Source organism: Siniperca chuatsi, linkage group LG12, assembly GCF_020085105.1.
Source record: "Siniperca chuatsi isolate FFG_IHB_CAS linkage group LG12, ASM2008510v1, whole genome shotgun sequence".
NCBI lineage: Eukaryota > Metazoa > Chordata > Actinopteri > Centrarchiformes > Sinipercidae > Siniperca > Siniperca chuatsi.
Genome location: NC_058053.1, coordinates 3,283,076 through 3,302,649, shown reverse-complemented (window position 1 = coordinate 3,302,649; position 19,574 = coordinate 3,283,076). Strand labels below are relative to the sequence as shown.

The following is a 19,574-nucleotide window of genomic DNA, read 5'->3' as shown; positions in this document are numbered from 1 at the left end:
AGTCTAGACCTGCTCTATTGGAAAAGTAACTTCTGTTATGAATTGGCGCTATATAAATAAAATTGAATTGAATAGATTAATTGTGGTTACATACTAAAATAGAAGCACATGACTGTAAAGCCCTCAGCAGATCTGGAGTTTAAAAGTTCAGCTTTGACCTTGGAAACAGCAGTCGGCAAAACAATCTCACCACGAGGTCCAATCATATCTTTTGTGTTTTGTGCTTGTGATGTGATCGAAAGCAGCTCCAGATCAACTACTAAATGGTGAGTTTGGTTTGCGAAAGGTCAAGAGTGAACTTTTAATCTCAATTTTTAAGCCAACATGGACGAGAAGTCCTTAAAGTGCTCAGAGGACTGCATATTTAAACATCTACAATTCCATGACAACTGGGCAAACTCCATCTGCTGAGGAAGATTGTGTGATACACTCAAAAGCTCCAGAACAGCTATTGGACCTTATGGCCAGATTGTTGTGCCAACTCAGCAGATTGTCTACTTTGGAGACGCTGTAGAGTTTCTGTCTTGTTTTCCACTTTTGTATGTCTTCTCTTTGCACTTTTACATCATTCACATCAGAGTTGTATAATAGCTAATTACACCTTGAACCATTTAATTTGAAAATGGAGATGCTCACTCGCATCCTCTGCACTTCAATGTTTTGACAATATTAAGTTCAAAGGTTAAATTTACAAGTAGGCCACTACACAGTTGGTTTTATGATGGATCCACCTGCAAAGTGAATGAAAGTTCAATGCCATCACTCTGAATTTCTATACCTATCATGTCTGTATCAGCTGAGATCACTGGAAGTGGTTCAGCACAAACTGTGTCCAATAATCTGTCTCTTGTTGCGCTCTATCTACCAGTATACTATGATTGACAAAATAAGAGCAGACAAGTGCCTTAAATTAGAGCACACCCCTGCAATCCCTCTAGCCTCTGACTCGATTTTTTTTCCCACCAGAGAAATAAACGAGTAACATTCTCTGATTAGATTAGAAGATTAAGAGATAGATTAGCACAACACCTCCTCTGCAACACGAACCTTTTAGACATCATCAATAAAGAGATTTAATTAATTACTGAGCCTTATTTAACAAGCCATTCTGAATCATTCTAATTGACTTGTTGGGGTTGCGTACAGTGTCCAAGGCCCCCGTGCCAGTGGGTTTGAATTTTTCAGTATCAACACAGTTCAGTGTTGCTTTAGTGATACCTACAGTGCATGCGGAATGTTCAAAACAAATAGGGAATTTGCCACGACACTCTTGCCCTGCATTGGTTTGCATGCGGGAATGTATTAGCCTTGTCCATCACAGGTAATATGCCCATTTCATCGCTGCTTGTTTTAATTCTTCCACCCACGCTAATGATGACATGCTTCATGTTAATCAGAACTGCAGATAATTTATGTGTGCAAGAAGGCGGACTGCTGGTTTCAAGAGCCTGCTCTCCTGTGTCCCGAGCACCTACTCCAACCCCATCAAGTTTTTGACTCTTACACCTGGACATGCAAGCTAAGAATGAGATGCAGTGGGAATTGCTTCCCATCTACGCATGCACTACTGCATATGCTTATGTAACATTAAATTATTTTGTGAGTGTGTGTGTGTGTGAGAGAGAGAATCCCAAACTGGGATATCTGCAATGTTGTTTTTCATCATCATCAGTTCTCCTTTAGCTATGCATCTCCTCCGGATCACATTGTTCTCCTCTTCCTCACCGTCACCATCATCTAAAACAATGTTAGTAACAAAAGCAGGTGAACATCACAGAAGCTTCTCTTGAGAATAATGTTACTAAACCGGTCCCAGTCCCTCCCGTAAAGCGAGGGCTTTTCTACCTCAGGGAAGCAGCTGAGTCCTCTTTAAAGGCTCCTTTCCAGCCTCCCAGCCTGCACCTGGATGCTGCAATGTTCTGTGCAGTCAGCAGTTATGCCTGTAACCTGCACTTCCCCTGTGGCTTTAACAGGAACATTTCCATTATCTCAAGGTCTTTCATCACTAGGTCACCTCACTGGCACTCACTAACTACAGTCACATCATGTGTACAGCAAAAGCAGGTGTACTAAATGACAACAGCACAGTATTTCAACATAATGAAATGTAAAACTACATTGAAATGTAATTCCATTCACATCACTAAAACTCTAAGACTTTTTTAAGTCAAGGCAATCCATTTCAGCAGAGCTGGGCAAATTATTAATCTAAACTGCAATAGGCCATTTATGTTATTGATTTATTTATTTGATTGCTGCATATACTGTATATATAAAGGTGCAGTATTGTATTTTAACATTGCCAACATTGTCTTTGCAAGCTGTGACCTGTTAATTAATAGCAATCTGAGGTTCAGTGTCCTGACTGATGTTCACACTGGCTCTTTACAAACAAACCAAGAGGAGAAAACATGAATTTATACTGACTGACAGGTAACTCATTGATTAATAGTTTTGTCATCCTGCATCATCCGCATGTCATCAGGGCCACGTGGGGAAATCAAATTCCGGTGACTGACAGCAGTTTATGCAGCATTTTAATGATTTTTATGTTTATATTTATGTTCTCTGGTGTCACAAAGAGGTGACTGCAAATTGACCGCATGTTATGAATAATGACTAACAGGTAGATACAGGACGAAAAAGAGGCGACTCGTACAGCAGTATTCTGGGGGGTATAACTGTGGGGTTGCAACATCACAACCAAGTACACGAGTAGGATACAAGCACAACACACACACACACACACACACACACACACACACACAGTTTTAATGGCTGTGAATGCTGAAAGCAGCCAAAGTTCCTCTAAAATTATTATTTTTTATTATTATTATTCTGCCACATTTTGTTACACTTACTGTAACTCCTTCCACATTTTTCACCAACGAAACTTCATTCAAACATCAAAATATTCAGCTCAATTAGGAATGGTGAGCTATTATTCAGATTTTTGATAACTTTCATACTTTTCAAAATATTCAAGGTTTTCCAGGAAATTTTCCCCATTCAAATGAATGGACGGAATGTCCACATTTTCACACTTCAAGCTTTTTCAACTTATCTATTCATTCATACCTTCAGCTAGAAACTCCATTAAAACATCAACATGTTCCACATCTTCTGTACATTCTGGGTATTATTCAACTTTTCAAATCCCATTAAAATGTTTAAAAATATTAGCTTGTTTGAAGTAAATTCACAATGGCAGTCAATGAGAACAGCCTTCAAACTCACTCAACTTCAAGCTCTTACCCCTAATACATACATTCACATAGAAACTCCATTTCTAACCTGCTCTCATTCCCACACTTTTGACAATACACACACAAATCTCGCACAGCCTCTGCAGCAGGTTCTCCTCTCTCTTACGGTGTTTTAACTTTGGCGATAGGAGTTACGGTCTTTCAGCTAGAAACAGGAATTTGAGAGGTGCGCCTCAGCTAAAATCTGTGATATTAACTCTCTGAGCCAGGAGTCACACACAGCAGTTAGCATCACCATGGCAACCTTGGATCTCAGGCGAGTCTCAGCTGATTGACATGAGCTAATTAGTGCAGTTTGACACACACACACACACACACACACACACACACACACACACACACACACCTCTTTCTGTCTGTCTGTCCGTCTGTCTGTCTGTCTCACTCTGTCCATCTTTTTCTGTCTGTCTGTCTGCCTCTCCTCTCTCTCTCTAAACTCCATTTTTCTTAATAAACTCCATTTTTGTTACTCCTGCATTAGCTACAGAAACCATTCCAATATCAAAAAGTTCAACTCTTTAATGACATTTATGCTGTGATTCAGCTATTTTCTACCTTCGGACCTGTAAACCAGTGATTCCCCCAAGGGGTACTTCTGCAGTTACCAGGGGGTACGTGGGAAAATTGTGTATTACTGTAGCAAAAAATACTGTGGTTGGTTCGTTTACTGTCACACGACAAACAAACCACACCAAGGTTGGAAGAGGACCGAGACCCTCCTTTTCAAGTTGTCTCAGTCCGGTTGTTTGGTCCACACCAGGGTTCAAGTGACAGCTTTCACAAACACCACTAACCTGGCAAACACACCAGGGTTTGTTTTATCCGAATCAAACAGGTTAGGTGTGAAAGCACTAGTCACTAATGCATCTTGGGCAAATCTGATCTCAAATAAGTTAAGTGTAAGTGCGTCCAAGAGGCATTTAAGACGGACTGAAATTCGACTGACGCATTCCGACGCATTCTACCCAAAGTTGTAAATGCGTCTGTCTCTACATGGCACATATGTTGGCTTTATACTCCTCACAACTGCAATTATGTTAGTAAGCCATCTGTGGAAATAGTCACTTACAGGGGCTGTCCCGTCTGTCCCCTGTGATAGCGGCAGCTGAAATTCCACTGAAATGATCTGACGTTTTCCCTGTCTCATTAAAGCGTCAGGAAAAAAAGCAGCTCCAGCAATTTCAACAAATATGATCACACAGAAGGCGTACGTTGTTGATCCCAGATCACTTCAACCACTGAATGATCTGTGTGGGTGAGAGAGAGTTTAGAGCTTGCATGCACTATGTGGCAAAGTGTAAATAGCCTAAAAGTGTCTTAAATCTCATCTGGATTTTATCTGGATACAAGACACTTGAAATGTGTAAATGGGGCCTTAGATTGATGGCCAACCTGCTAAGTCACTCCATCACATCTACTTATGAGGAGCACTTCACCAGTCATGCACTCAAACTCCCACTAATCTAACCACATTTGCTCTTACTAACTATGACAGCATCGCAATTGTTGAAACATGAAAACGTTCTTGTACAGATTGTAAAGTCCCCTGTGGCAAATTTGTGATTTGTGATATTGGGCTATATAAATAAAATTGACTTGACTTGACAATGCAGGAACACACATAAAATGAGACTTATGACTGTGAGTCTTCAGCCCCGGTGCATGCTGGAAGGTTTCCCTTCATGCCTTCCTCGTGGAAACTCATTCAAACTATTAATTTTAGGTTGACTCAAGTAATATATTTTAACTATTGTCCTCCACTGCCAACTTCATTTTATTCAAATAAAAAATAACACGTTGGTCAAATTCTACATTTAAAAATATTTTTTACATTATTCAGTGTACCTCATGTATGTTTTGAAAGAAAGACTAAATTTAATTCTGACCCAGCTGTATTTTCTGTTTTTAATTAGTATGCTGTCAGCATGTGGTTTTTGTTTCATTATCAAGATAGGCCTTCATCCTGCTCAAGATCAAAATAATTCTCACTGAGCTGTAATACGAGTATGAAAAGCTCAACATGTGTAACCTCATAAATCTCTTTTGCGCATGGCTTTGGCAGTTACTTTGCTGTTTCAGTGCTCTGGGAAAAGCATGATGTGTAAAGTGGATGACTGGATGTGGTCTGGGCACTGAATATATATACTTTTTTTAAACTTAAATATACCCAGGGAATGCGACAGCCACTTTCTGGAGATGGACAGGTGGCACTGGCACGCTTCACAGACTCACTTTAATTGGTATCCTTGCAGCAAGCACTACCTTTTATTTGCTTAAGTGGCTGAGTGGCGCTTAAAGGTTTCTGAGACACGCTGCTGTGAGTGCTGTTTCTAACCTATGTCTTGTACACTCTGAGAGAGAGCATTTTGCATTGCAAAGCAATGCCAGTGCCATGGCGGCGGATGGCCGCCCACCATTGAGTCTGGTTCTGTCCGAGGTTTCTGCCTCTTAAAGGATGTTTTTCCTTGCCACTGTCGCCAAGTGCTTGCTCATGGTGGGATTTGTTGGGTCTCTGTAATTAATATTATAAAGAGTACAGTCTAGACCTGCTCTATAGGAAAAGTGCAATGAGATAACTTCTGTTATGAATTGGCGCTATATAAATATAATTTAATTGATTTTAATTGAATTGCCAAGGTGCATGTTACTGAATGTGTTAATCATACACTCATAAAAAAAAAAACATGTTTAGAAGGAAAGGACTCCCCCAGTTTTTTCATCATTACTAATATAGGACCCATGTTATTTTGCAGTCCAATAAGTAATAAGCCAGTTAACCCTGTAGTTGCCACTGGAAGACTAGACACCAAATATTACTGCTAAATGCTAAATCCAAATTTGATGTCACCATGCTCAAAAATAAATCACTGCAGCTGTGCTGTCACACTGAATAATATGTACTATAGTAAATTTAACCTCACATTTAAACACTGAGTTGAATAAAAACTTAAAGCTGCACTAATCTTTATTTTTATATCAACAATCTACATATATAGTGTAGTGTAGTAGCGTCTTTCAGCTCATTGCTCATTAGTGTCATTTTTAAAAAGGTTCAGTAATATCATGGTAATGAAGGAACATGTCACCCAGGGCATCAGTGCGGCTCACTGATGTGTTTTGTGTTTTTGGACAACAATGGAGCTCTGTGGCTCAGAGGAAGAAGATATATCAGACTCACACAATCCTTGTTAGTATGATCAATTAATTATTGGTTTTGGACTTTTTATGTGATTTGTTGACAGTGAGAAAAATACCGAATATATAATTTAAGGTATTTGCCTTGTCATTCAACTGAAACATTTAAAATGTGTTGCCATCAGCTGTCAGTCAGGCAATGATGTCAGAGGATGTGAGCAGGTTGGGGAATGAGATACTATACTGCCTTCTTTGTCCCAAGAAGTCTATATTTAAACCCGCCATGTTTAATTCATTGTCAACCATCGTCCTTATACACTGGCGCTGTATCTGAGATGGAACATTAAATGTACTGAGGACTTAATGAAGTGAAATGTCACAGCCCTATGGCACGGTGGTGCAGGTTATAGATGGGATATGAATGTCACTCCATAATGCATTGGCCCTTATGACCCAAGGGGACTGCGGCACTGAGGTTTGTGTGTAAAGTGGATCTTCACTAGAATCACACTGCAACCTGACACAACTGCTTCTCCACAGAACCATACTAAGATGTACTATGTCTTCTCCAATTACATTTTTTAGGATATTAATCATTTTTTAAGCTTGTTTGAATCGCAGGAATAATGTTAAGGACAAGCTCTTAATATCAGTCTTGTTTGTTGGAGATTTCAGTGTGTTTTTCCTCCCTTCAGATGAAGGCATTTGCTGCTGATTTTTGTAACGTAAGAACTTTCACAGACTTGAAAATGGCCTGAGCTGGATAATAAATCACATTGAATATGAAACCTTAACTGGGTTTTGCCAAAGTTTTTCTGTCTAGTAGTTATGTCAGAATCAGAATCAGAATCAGAAATACTTTATTGATCCCCGTAGGGAAACTCTTTGTTACAGTAGCTCGTCTTTACGTCAGTGCACACAGGAGAAGTACTAGAAAACGATATGATACACTATAAACACTATAAAACAGGTCAGAAATAAATTAAGTATCATGTCGGTATAAGTATAAGATAAACTAAGTGTCAAGTACCAAGTGGGTTTACTGGTTGATGATGAAAGTACAGCCTAAAATACAATGTAACTACTTAATAAATAATATTAATAAGCGGAGGTGTATGTACTGATGAGTAGTTGAGGTATATAGTATCAGTAGCAATAAATAAGAAAAAACTAACAAGGGAAAACTAATATTGCACGGAAGTAGTACACAGAATATTGCACAATTATTATTAATTATGGCGGAGATGTAATGCTCAATGTCCAGTTTAGTGACCTAAAGGCACTGAGATGTTGAGAGGGCTCAACACATTAGACAGAACTTTAATTAGAAAAAACACACTTTGCAAGCGGGTGAGCAAGAGCACAGAGCATGCATGTCACTGTGTGAACATAGGATGTCTTATTGGGGGCATTCTTTGAGGATTACATGAGGTTACTATCAATCACTTTAAGAAATTTCAATTGAATTTTTGCATGCTTTCCAAGATGACCTATATGATTGTTACAAAAATAACTCCTGAGCATTTTCTGATCTACAGTTACAGCAACTAAAACTAATTGGTTAAGTTTAAGGTTAGGAACTAATGTTCCTAATGTTCAACTAATGTTGTCTCCAGTGTCAAAGTCACATGCTTTGTTGGCCCAGCTAGCCTCACTAGACTCCTCCCTAGGACATTTTGCAATGATCTAACGTTGTCAAGCTATTTCTGCCTTCTTTACTTTAGAAAGGGCAGTTATTCTCACTATTAGAAGAGGGTGTCTTGTAGGAAAAGTGTAAACATTTCATTTTATGTGTTTGAACCCACATTGAGCCCAGCCCAAGGAATTATTGTGTTACAGTGTCAATGGAGGAAGTAGTGCATTGTTTATGTAGCGTAAAAGTGTGGAGCTCGGGGTGGTGGATGGGTGTGTAGCATATCTAACTTTCATGCAGGAGACAGTAGTTTGTGTACATCACAGACCTGCAGTTAATGTTTCCCTTTTTATTAACTGTAACCACGTTCTGACCCTAATCCCTAACCCTAACCATAACCATACCTCAACCATAGTTAAATTTCTACAACCACCATCTTTCCCTAACCTTAAAATCATAATCGTTAACATTTTCAGTAAGTCAAAGCCCATTTTTGATACTTTTTATGGTTGGAATTTTTTTCCAGCAGTATCCTTTAAATGTATTTATATTCTGTAATCCTAGAAGTTTTCATCGTTGGTGGCGGAGTCCGACATTTCCGCCCTGGATTTGAATTACCTACAATGTAAGTTTGTTTGGCTGTACTGTAAACAGATACACCGGTTGCTATTATGTTGTGTTTCTGACAAAATTGCTGCTCAACAGGTGTTTGTTGCCCCCAGAATTCCTGCACCTGTAGCATTAAACCACACTTGCAGATACCACTAGTAACCATGGGTGTTGCCAAATCAACCAGGACTGAAATCTGACTGGACTGAAAGGATTTTAATTTTTCCCATACCGTAGTTACCATGCCGAGATATTGTAGACAACAAAACATTTAAAATGCCTTCCTTTACAAAGTTACAAATATTCAGTGTGAGCTGCCCACTTCTGCCATATTTATCTGCTGTTGTCCACTGAGCAGGTATAGTGAAGTTGTAATGCCTTGTCTGAAGACATACTGTATCTGTATCTCATTTTCCAGTTTCCTTTTACCAGAAAAGATGGGAATTTCTTCACACTAGAGCATTATTGCTTTACCTAGTACATTAACAAAAAATTAAATACTCTCATTGAATGTGTATCTATGTGTGCTACAGTATATGTGGGAGCGGGTGAGTGGTGCAGGTGGACTGTCAAAATAATTTGGAAAAGACGGATAATTTGTTGAATGAGAAGGCACCAGCTTGCCTTTCAGGAAGATTAAAATATGTAATAAAATAATAACTTTTTATGTTTATGACTTTGCAGTCAAAAACAAACCTACCAAAAACACCATCGGGGGCCTGGCTTTTCAAGCATATTCCTCTCTATTGAAAGTGACAGCTCAAAAGGTTACATTAATGGTCTCCATGGTGATGCATCCTCAAGAGTGTACAATAGGGCAGGAAGAAACAAAAAGCACATTTACAGACAGCTCAAGTTTGAGTAAAACACATAGCCTGATACAAGTTCAATTGTGGTTTGTGAAGTTTAAGAGCTGCTGTCATTGTAATGACAGCCATTAAGAACTACTCCAGTGTCAGGTTGTCAGCGTCAGTATGAGTGAGTCAACAATAACGTCAGTAACACACAGCTTATGGCTGGTGAGTCAGAACAGTACCTGCTGGTGGAAGCAGAAGCTCTGAGGTTTATTCTGACACCTCCAGGTTTAAAGGATATTTCTGGAGTTAAACTTAGCTTTTCCCATCATTTCTATCTGTTGTGACAACATTGTACTCACCAAGTTAATTGCTGAGACCTGGGAACATGGTGACATCCCCATAACAAAGTCCGAAGGGGTAAGAAATTCAGTCAGATGATCAGTCAGGTTGAAAACAAGCCAACAGTATAGCCACATTATCTAAACCAGTTTATTTTGTGGTAAAACAGAAGGTGTGGGCACCGGAACTGCCAGCAATAATTTCTCTGCACAGGAAACCTACTACGGCAAGTATAGTGTACCTGGAAGTTGGTCTCAAACTTATGGTGGATGTTTACGATGGTCTATTTGGGCCATAATTTCACCATTTGCCTTTGTTTTCTCCAAATAGTGTTGGCTAAACTGGAGGTTTGTTTACAACCTGTCTGATCATGTGACTGCTCATGTTTCTTGCCCCATCTAACTTCTTTTTAGCAATGCCGCCCTATTAGCTGACTCAGCCCTGGGGTGCCAGGAGCCAAACCCGGCAAGGAAACCACCTCGGTACTGTATTCCCTGTTACACTGGCCACCATCAGTCCTGGTCATAGACTGGTCCTGGTCCGGCCGTGTTCACAGGAAGCTAGGCGCTGACGCTAGCTGCACGGAGGGGACGCACATTCAGCACTATTGGCTAAACGCCAATCAATATCTGCAACATGTCCCTCCCTATCTTCCTGTTTTTACAGGAAACATGTAAAAATTGCTCCCCCACCCGGGGTAACACAACCTCTGGGTCCAACAATGGCCAGTTTGATAGGGAATACAGCACCTAATTGGTTTTCTAGCCAGTGGTTTTGGGATCCCGGGGCTGAGTCAGCTAATAGCACGACTGGCTGCATGGGTCTAACTGAGCTAACTAGCTAGCAGCAGCTACAGTTACAATTAGCAGCAGTTAGCGGTTATATTAATAATAATAATAATGGATTACATTTATATAACATTAACGTTTTATCTTGACGCCCAAAGTGCTTCACAGTGAAGGGGGGAACTCATCTCAACCAACACCAACGTGGTTAGGTTAGCTAACATTACTTTAGCAACAAATAAAGCTATCTGTCCATCAGGAAACTCTTTAAATCACCTCGGTACTATTCTCTGTCGTCGAACTGGCCTTATAATATTACTGACATGTTTATGACAAGTCCAAAAGGTTCCACTTCACATGAGGTCAAGGGAATTATTCATGACACAATTATAATGGTCTCATGACAGCCAATGTCAAAACCAACCGCATATGACATTATAATGTAATGTTAACACATACAGCTAAATAGTTTCTTTAAGTTTGATAATTAGGCCTGCTATAGCATGTATATGATGTGATGATAATGTCAAGTTGTCATAACAAATACATCTCAAACAATGCATTAAAAGTGACATAACTGACCGAATGACACTTAATGACAACAGTCATAAACCTTCATAAAGACTCCTTCATGTTCATGACAGGTGTTATGTCATGGTTATGATGGTGTCATGTCAGTCTTAACATGCTGATTTGGATGCAGGGGCGATAAACCCTGAACAGGCACTGTTTCTCTATATGAAGGAATGAAGTGTGTATGATATTTTTACAAAGCATGGCTCACCATTTTGTTGTAGTGACACAAAACTATTTTTCATTTTTGGTCATTTGGGACATGTTTGGTAATTTGGGACACACAGTTTCATCAGTGTGGGCCATTGCTTTCAAACCTATTGACATATTTCAGAATATTTGAAAGTAATTTTTTGTTTTTATTAACCTTAAGTATACTGTACGTCTAAGCTTCCCTAATATTATGTATTAGCCTATTATGATGTGTTATGATAGCGCCAGTCTGTCTTCACTCCACTTGTTGTAGCCTAGATGGTGTGTTTAGACTCTTTGAGTAGATAATGACGCAAACATTGTTCATGTGTACATGTCTAACCAGAAAATTGACCATATCTTGTAATAAAAGAAAGTTGGAATGCCAAAACTCACATACCCTCAGTGTGCATGTGTGTGTGTGTGTGTGTGTGTGTGGATTCCTCTCAGAGACAAAAAGGAAATACACACTCCTGGGACACAAAGAACACTGGGACATGTGTCAATTTTATTTTACTCACTAGCCATAATAACAGATGTTGAAACGTGATTTCCATTTATGACATTTGGGTTAACTGTCTGTTGTTTCCTTTTTTTAAGCGGATAATACCCTGTATTCATAAAAGGTGCCTTGGTGCCTTCGGTGCCTTTCAGCAACTGAGTAGGCCAACCTTTAAAGCATGGAAGCATTATATGTGCTAACTTAGAAAAGAAATTGGAACAAAGAAAATAATTAAGACAGAATAGATATAGGGTGGGTGGAGTAAAGTTCCTCGCCAATGGCATGCGACACCTCCGCCCCTCTTTCCAGTAGACTACAAAACAAGAGGAAGCCTCTTAACCACTCTGGCGTTGTTGTTCTCTGCCTCTGTTCAGTCCTCTCTTCTCTTGAACTTTTGACCAAATTTGCCCATGCGGGCCCGGAATTCAACTGGGCCCGATATCAGCTGATTCCCGGAGAAGACCGGCGGCATCCAACCAACTCTGAAAGAAAGAATCTGCTCCAACCTGGCCTGCACTTCTAACAGGACTTAAAATTAGAACCAAAACTTCATGAGTTGAGCAAACTATGAAAGCCACCATGGCTCCATCACACCCAGCCAAGTGGGGGTGTGTGAAGATGTTATCACCCTGCCGCCTGCTGAATAGAGAGAGGCAGGTCGACTCATGCCAAGTCGCCACGTGGTACCGAGTGCACCCAAGGATGCCCAAGAGCTCCAGAGAATCGACACGGATCCTCTGCTGCCTCCTCCCCTAGCATTAGGTCAGGAGTAGGATGTCCCTTCAATATAAGCATGATATGGAATCGTAAAGTATTTCCGTGCTTTCCAATAACCTCTCAGCTGCTGAACGGTGCAAAGGTGTAGCAATGTGCGAGTCATGAGTGAATCGTTTGAAACGAACAACTCTTTTTACTGACTCAGGAGTCACAAGTCCTCATCTCCACTAACTCGTTCACTGACTCGTGTACTGTGAAGACGAGGCGAGACTACATGTCACTTACACTATTGTGCAACACTTAATCATTCATTCTATCATCTGGTATAAATGGTCCTCATCTCATGTATAAATTATCTGTCGCTGTATTCAAATAATATTTGTTCATGGTTATGTGGTTTGTGTGGATGAAGTATTACTGTACACGAGTCGAGGACTTAGTAGCAACCTCTAGAATTGAGACTGAATTAATGAATTGGCTATCATTTTCCCTTTTCTAAGGGTGGTGCCTCGAGGTGAATTTAATGCGAGTTACATTCTGTTATTTAGTATAAATTTTCATTATTTCTGACAGTCGAAGTTGAGTGTCATCCCCCTACTTCAATTTTGTATCATTTCTGAATTGTCATAATTATCATATTTTAATATAATTTAAGGTATTAATGCTACATTTATTTACCTGTCAAACGACTAATCATAAGCTCTGTATTATAGTATAATACTGTATAATGGACTGTGCCATACTGTAATATTCTGTACAACAAAGAATGCAATTTCCTATACTGGTATAGTGTAATTTATTTGTTTGTATTCACTTCATTAGAACTTAGTCAGTCATATAATATGTACTTTAGTATATATATATTGCGCTGTACTGGTACTACTGTATGTTGTACGTAAGTATGCTGTACTATGAGTATAGCATACTGAATACAATAGTGTGTTCCCATCCCACAGCCATTACTGCAGTAAGCAGTACATAAGTGAACACGGGGCAGCTATGGCTCAGGAGGTAGAGTGTTGTCCACAAATCACAGAGCTGGGGGTTCAAACCCCAGCTCCTCCTGTCCTTGGGCAAAACACTGAACCCCAAATCCCTGGAATGTCCCTCTCTTTCTCACACTTTAAGCAACTGTAAAAGACACAATGAAAAGCTGCTGCTATAAAATGTATATCCTCATAACACACCTATACACAAAGATTGCTAACCTTTGCTATAACAAACTGCCATTCACGAAACATGAAAGAATGAAAGCATGAAAGAATTACTGTATAGGACAACAATCATTTTATTACTGTGACACCTAGATCTTCATCATCTTCAGGAGAATTAGTCAGGTTATTTTTAAATGTGTTGTGTGCCTGGGAATGGAAAACATTATGTGTGTTTTTGAGACAGTTTCATTCATCCAAGTGTAATTTATTCCTTTCCAAATCGTTTGGCATTTGGATGCAAACTGTGTTTGACTTTAATTTGTGATGAATCTGCAGTTTTAAAGCCTACTTTCTACCGTTTGGATAGAATTCAGAGTAAAGGGAAAAGAAACCCAGTACTTCTCTCAAACACACATGAACAAAATGCTATGTAAAGCTTTCTACAAGTGTGAACTAGCCTAAGAGGCCCAAAGCTATTTCACAGTCAGATAAAAAAAGAAACAGCCTTCTGAGAAAATCTGAGAAATGTTAAGTTCTGCCATTTAGCCTTAAAAATTTAAAAAGATTTTTTAAAATGGTTTTCATTATACAAAACAGTGCTATTTTAATAAATATTTAACCCAAACAGAGATGTCTGGACGTACGTTTTTTAAGATGTTTGGTTCTGAAATCCTTTTTCCTCATAAACTGAACTCTGGTCACAGCCACAAAGCTGAGTGCTCTCAGTGTGAATGGGCTGTGACTGGTGGTTTTAACCCTCTGCAGGCCTGATGCTGAGATCTGTCAGCTCTTCACCTTCGTTCAATACATCACTGTCTTCCTCCACAGGCAGGTGCGAGCCAATCAATACCCTCATTCATTAGAATCCCCACCAAATGGCCCTTAACAATTACATCGCCATTGTCATTAGGGCAGACATACCCTATCTTATTATCACAGCAATATGCAGTATTTGCCGGGGTGCATACATTAACAGCAGTCATAATGATTTTCATCAAGATTTTATAAATACAAATGGGAATCTGGGCTTGGCTTGACCAGTTTGTTTCTGTGGTGTACTAAATTTGATCAGAGAACAGTTGGGTCAAGTATGAATCTGATAAACTTCTGTTCTCCCACACCTGTGGGGGCGTACAGGTCCTTTAATATAAATATATGTTTAAAACAGTCAAACACAGTGCTGTAATCAATATTTTAAAAGAGAAAACACAGCAAAGAAGACAGACATCACCATAATTGTCGGTGAGCATGAAAAAAAAAAAATACAAAAACACCAAAACTGCAAGAAGGAATACCTGACCAGAAATGTTGTAATACTAAGATAATAAGAAAGACTTTTATTTTACACCCAATGACTCAAATGTAACATGCAGCATTATACTGTGGGTAAATCATCACAAACTTCTGGCAGCCATCTTGTGGCCATTGATCAACCTGAGCTGAAATACAGTGACTATAATCTAACAAACCAACCAGTTCAGTCAGTATTTAATGGTGAGTGTCAAGTTTGTGCATCATACTTAAAGACGCAGTGAAATAAGATAAAAAATACAATCTCCAATTTCTAATGACTCATCTTGAACTACGTAGCATAGACATGTTTTTTTCCAATCAAATGTGATGTGGGCCGCTGAGCTAACCACAGCCACTATATAAAACTAGTGGTTCCTAGATATATAGCAGAGCAATATCACATCAGGACACCTGTGTTTGGATCTCAGTTGGCAGAAACTTAGTTGTATCTGTTGTTTCTAAGTTATTCATTTGTCCGTCATCCACTGCCTCCCCTGCCCCACTTTCGAGTGATCTAATCATTTGTCAGCGCCTACCATAACAAAATAAAACCGTTTTCTGATCTCACACCACTGTGGTTAGGGTTTGGTTAGGTTTAGTTATGGAAAGATTGTGGTCTGGGTTAAAATAAGTACTCGGTTATGGTTTGGGAATGATCGTGGTCAAGGTGAAAATAAATAGGAAGCAAACAGTGGTCTTTTGTGGCAACACAGTTTTGCAATTGAAACTGAGACACTGGTCTATTTCTTATATTCTTGTTTGGAAGATTTGATTTTATTCATTTAGACAACCCTGGTCAGATGTAGCCACTGCCTACCTGGACCTTACATTCAGGCAGATGCAGAGAGCTCAGATATTACGTGATCAGTTCATTAGAACTTCCATTAAGCTAGGCTACAGGGAAGAAAACACTACCTCCTGATAAAGACATCATGTCTCTCTGAAAATTGAACAAAAGGAAGGTGGATAATGAAAACTAGATGAGGTAATGTGTCAGTTCACACACTCAGCACATATTAAACATGCTTAGTTTGCTTTGAAGTAAAGGAAGGTGAGTATAAAATGTAAGATTTAACAAATCAGTGACAAAAAGTAGATTTTAGTCTGGCTCAGATGAAGAACCTAGGACAAGGTCGCTTAAAGTATTTGTCAAATAAAAACATGATAAAGTAACATTCAATGGACCCCTACAGATCATTCTTTAACTCATAAATATCAATATATATGATATATGTGTGTATAAGGTTTAACAGCCCTTGGCAGGTGAAGCAACCACATTTTGTGTATTGTTTGGCAGTCCAATAGACCACCATCTGGAGAAGTGCAGATGTTTTTAACATCTCAGTGCTGGTGTAATGGAGTTAGACGGATAGCACCTGTTGAAAGTTGCCTGTGTGTGTCCTTGTAGCCTATTTATGCTGCAGTTTATGGTTCAAGAGAATACAGAAAACAACATATTTAAAAAGGGATCTGGGGAGTGTGCCTCTCCTCCCAACGTGAAGATTCATCCAGTGGATTGTCACTGGTGGTTTCATTTTCTGTAAGCGGGAAATCAGTGGACGAGAAAAAAAAAATCCGCTGTCATATACTCTGTCTGTGTCTCTCACACACAGAGACAGCCATTTCATTTCTCCACTTTATTGCTACAGTGATTTACACTCCCTGCACTGTGGCATGATGGCTTCCTGACAGCGCTGTTTTAATGGCTAGGCATTGTTATGATTTTCTATTTTGGTAGCCATTTGTCCACTTTTTTCATGTTGGGTTATTATGCAGATGATCCAACCTACAGAATGGAACATGTTACTGAGAAATAGTAGTTTTGATAACAGTGCTGAATCACCAGACTTCTGATGCACTAATGGCTGTGTTCACTCTGACTCCAGCACTGCACACAAGCAGGGGCACAGGGAGAACAGTGGAGGATTCAGTCTCTCCCTTTTAATCAGTGTCCCTCACTGCTCAGAACAGTGATAATGGGCATGCCAGGGGCCGCAAAACTAGGATGTGCTAACAGGAGCTTAATGGAAGATGGAGAAGAGAGTGAGATATGTAAGGCTTAGCGGAGGGCTCAACAAATGAGGAGGCTTTCCCAACCAGAATATTTTGTTCATGAGACGAAGAATAGAAAGAGGGTTTGTGTGTGCGTTGATCTATCTGTGTATTCACAGCTGTCCGGCTGATTTCAGCTCAGGAGCTGCTGAGCAGTAGCATGCAGCCATTTACAACCTTCACGCTCTAACTGTTGTGTGTGTATGTGCTACACGCACATGCATTTGCATGTCCGCAGAGACCAACACACACACACGTGCACATGCACAAACACACAGTCTTCCCTGCACTGATGCTTTTGCAGCAGTTCCCAGCACAGTTTGGGAATTCTCTAATGTTAATTAATGGGAGGCACCAGAGCATGCAATTCCTAATTAACCCCTGAGAATGATGCTGCAAAGGCATGCAAGTGGAAAAGCAAAAAGAAAAAGAACACAATTTACTTTTTCAAGACCCTGTTTCCCAGCTACAGATCCATATGTTGCAAACCACTTTGCAGATCATTGGCAGCTGACGGCAACATGGCTGATCTTTTATTCCTTTTGCCACCGGGCACAGTGGCAGGGGAATAGAGATTAATTGGTGTGATCATGTAGCTAATTCAGAAAATGAAAGAAAATCAAGGTGGGTTTATGGCTCAACATGAGAAGACCTACTGAATGGCGAAGTGATTAGTCATCTAGCGAAGGAGTCAAGTCTGCTGGCACACAAACATCTATTTGAAAACAGATCATGACCTGGCATTGGCATGCAATTACTGTATGCTTTACACTTATTAAGAAGTCCACACACCCATGAAATATACCCATGAGCATACAACTTCAGTACGAGTGTGTCAGTACATTCACACCACACCAAACTGCAGCTTGGGTCACAGCACATTCATTGGCAGTCTAGCCAAGAGCTTCATACCGCATGCCACATTCTTGATTCAGAATAAAAGGTGTGGAAGGAAACAATGATTCACCAAATACTGCCCCACAGTGAGAGTAAGGGGATGTGTCAGTGCCAAGGTAAGGGGCTCACCCGAGGGGAACACTGGTGGCAAAAATCATCTTGACATTATATGCCGTGTATCTTGTGTTGATACAAATGAGCATCAGAGAGAATGGTACTCATTTCCTGTGTTGCAGCAGACCTGCACAGTTAAGTTCAAGGGCATAATTTCCACTAAGGATGGACGAGACATGTCCCTCTCACATTCCCCTCAAAATCCTAATTTTGTCCCCTCACACATATATAGAGCTCATAAGTCATGTTTGGAATCTTGAAAAATTACCTAAATGATTAGTCAGTTATCACAATAGTTGCTATCAGACAACTAATTGATTCATTAATTCATCGTTTACCAGTATTTGTAGAAGACTTGCACATTAGAAAAAGGATCAGTAGACATGTATTCAGTATGAGCAGGGATGTTGCGCTACATAAATGTGGGAGTGAAGCAGATGATGTGTTGGATGAAAATTGAGATTTCCCCTTAGTTGAACCAGCATTAGTCAGCTTATGTCAGTAATTAGGCCAGGGCAGGAAAGCATTTATCATTGTCAAGGACGTACACTCGACAGATATGACTTTCTTCAACAGATGTGAACTCCCATTACTGCATTTACACCTCTAAGCGTCATTATCCACTTAGTTTTGCTACAGGCATTTCACGTGTTAATAATATCGCTTGTAAAGCAATCACGTCTTAGGTTGAGTTAGGTAAGTGTATCCTGAATAATTCTGTGGTCAGATAGCTATTCCTACACTCATACATGTGCAAGAAGATACTGAGTAGTAGTAGCAGGAGAAGTCCTCATGGGAAACCAACAGCTTAGCTTGGAAAGAGCACAGGTACAAAAGAGATATACAGCTGTACATCATTTTACAATGATGCAAAACAGAGCACATTTCTTTAAGAGAGTCATTAACTGCCAGAATGTGTCAGGGAGATACAGTAGTATGGTAGTCTAACACTTAATTTAAGTAGAAGAGCTTTTCAGCAGCACCCAGTTTCATTTTCATATAATTACATGTGTTTATTTCTGGGAGCTGCTCAGTAGAGTTATACACCCAAACAGTCCTGCAGGGATTTATTAATCTGTCTGCAACAAGCCTGCTTTTCAGGTAATAAAAGAGATGAATTCAGAGAATGGACAGGCCGTGCAGATGACCAGTAACTGGGTGAAGTTGAGCGGTAATTTGTACGAGGTAGCTAAATGCTCAATAATGGATTTACAGAGATTACTGCAGTGCTGACCATTTTTGAGGTGAGCGATGATCAGTATGTGCGGGGAAGTACACAGCTGCATACACAAAGTCTGACCTCACATCTTAAAAAAAACCCCTGTTTGCTCAAACCTGGTCGTCACACTGCCTATAATCGGGGATATATACTGTATGTTCCTAAAGAACAAGCTCTTGTCTGCTGTTTGATATACCGCATTCAGCATGCAGCCAGTCATTCTGGAATCTCGTTTTAGATGATTTCTGTCACATATGAATTATTAGCTTCAAAAAACGAATTCAACCGTCTTTTCAT

The 19,574-nt window shown here is 39.7% G+C and overlaps 1 protein-coding gene across 2 annotated transcripts in view; it reads right to left on the bottom strand.

The window, feature by feature from the left end:
- LOC122885504 (inactive dipeptidyl peptidase 10-like) overlaps positions 1-19,574 on the bottom strand; it is a 212,921-nt gene that overhangs the window by 75,339 nt on the left and 118,008 nt on the right. The gene's annotated exons all lie outside the window — the stretch shown is intronic.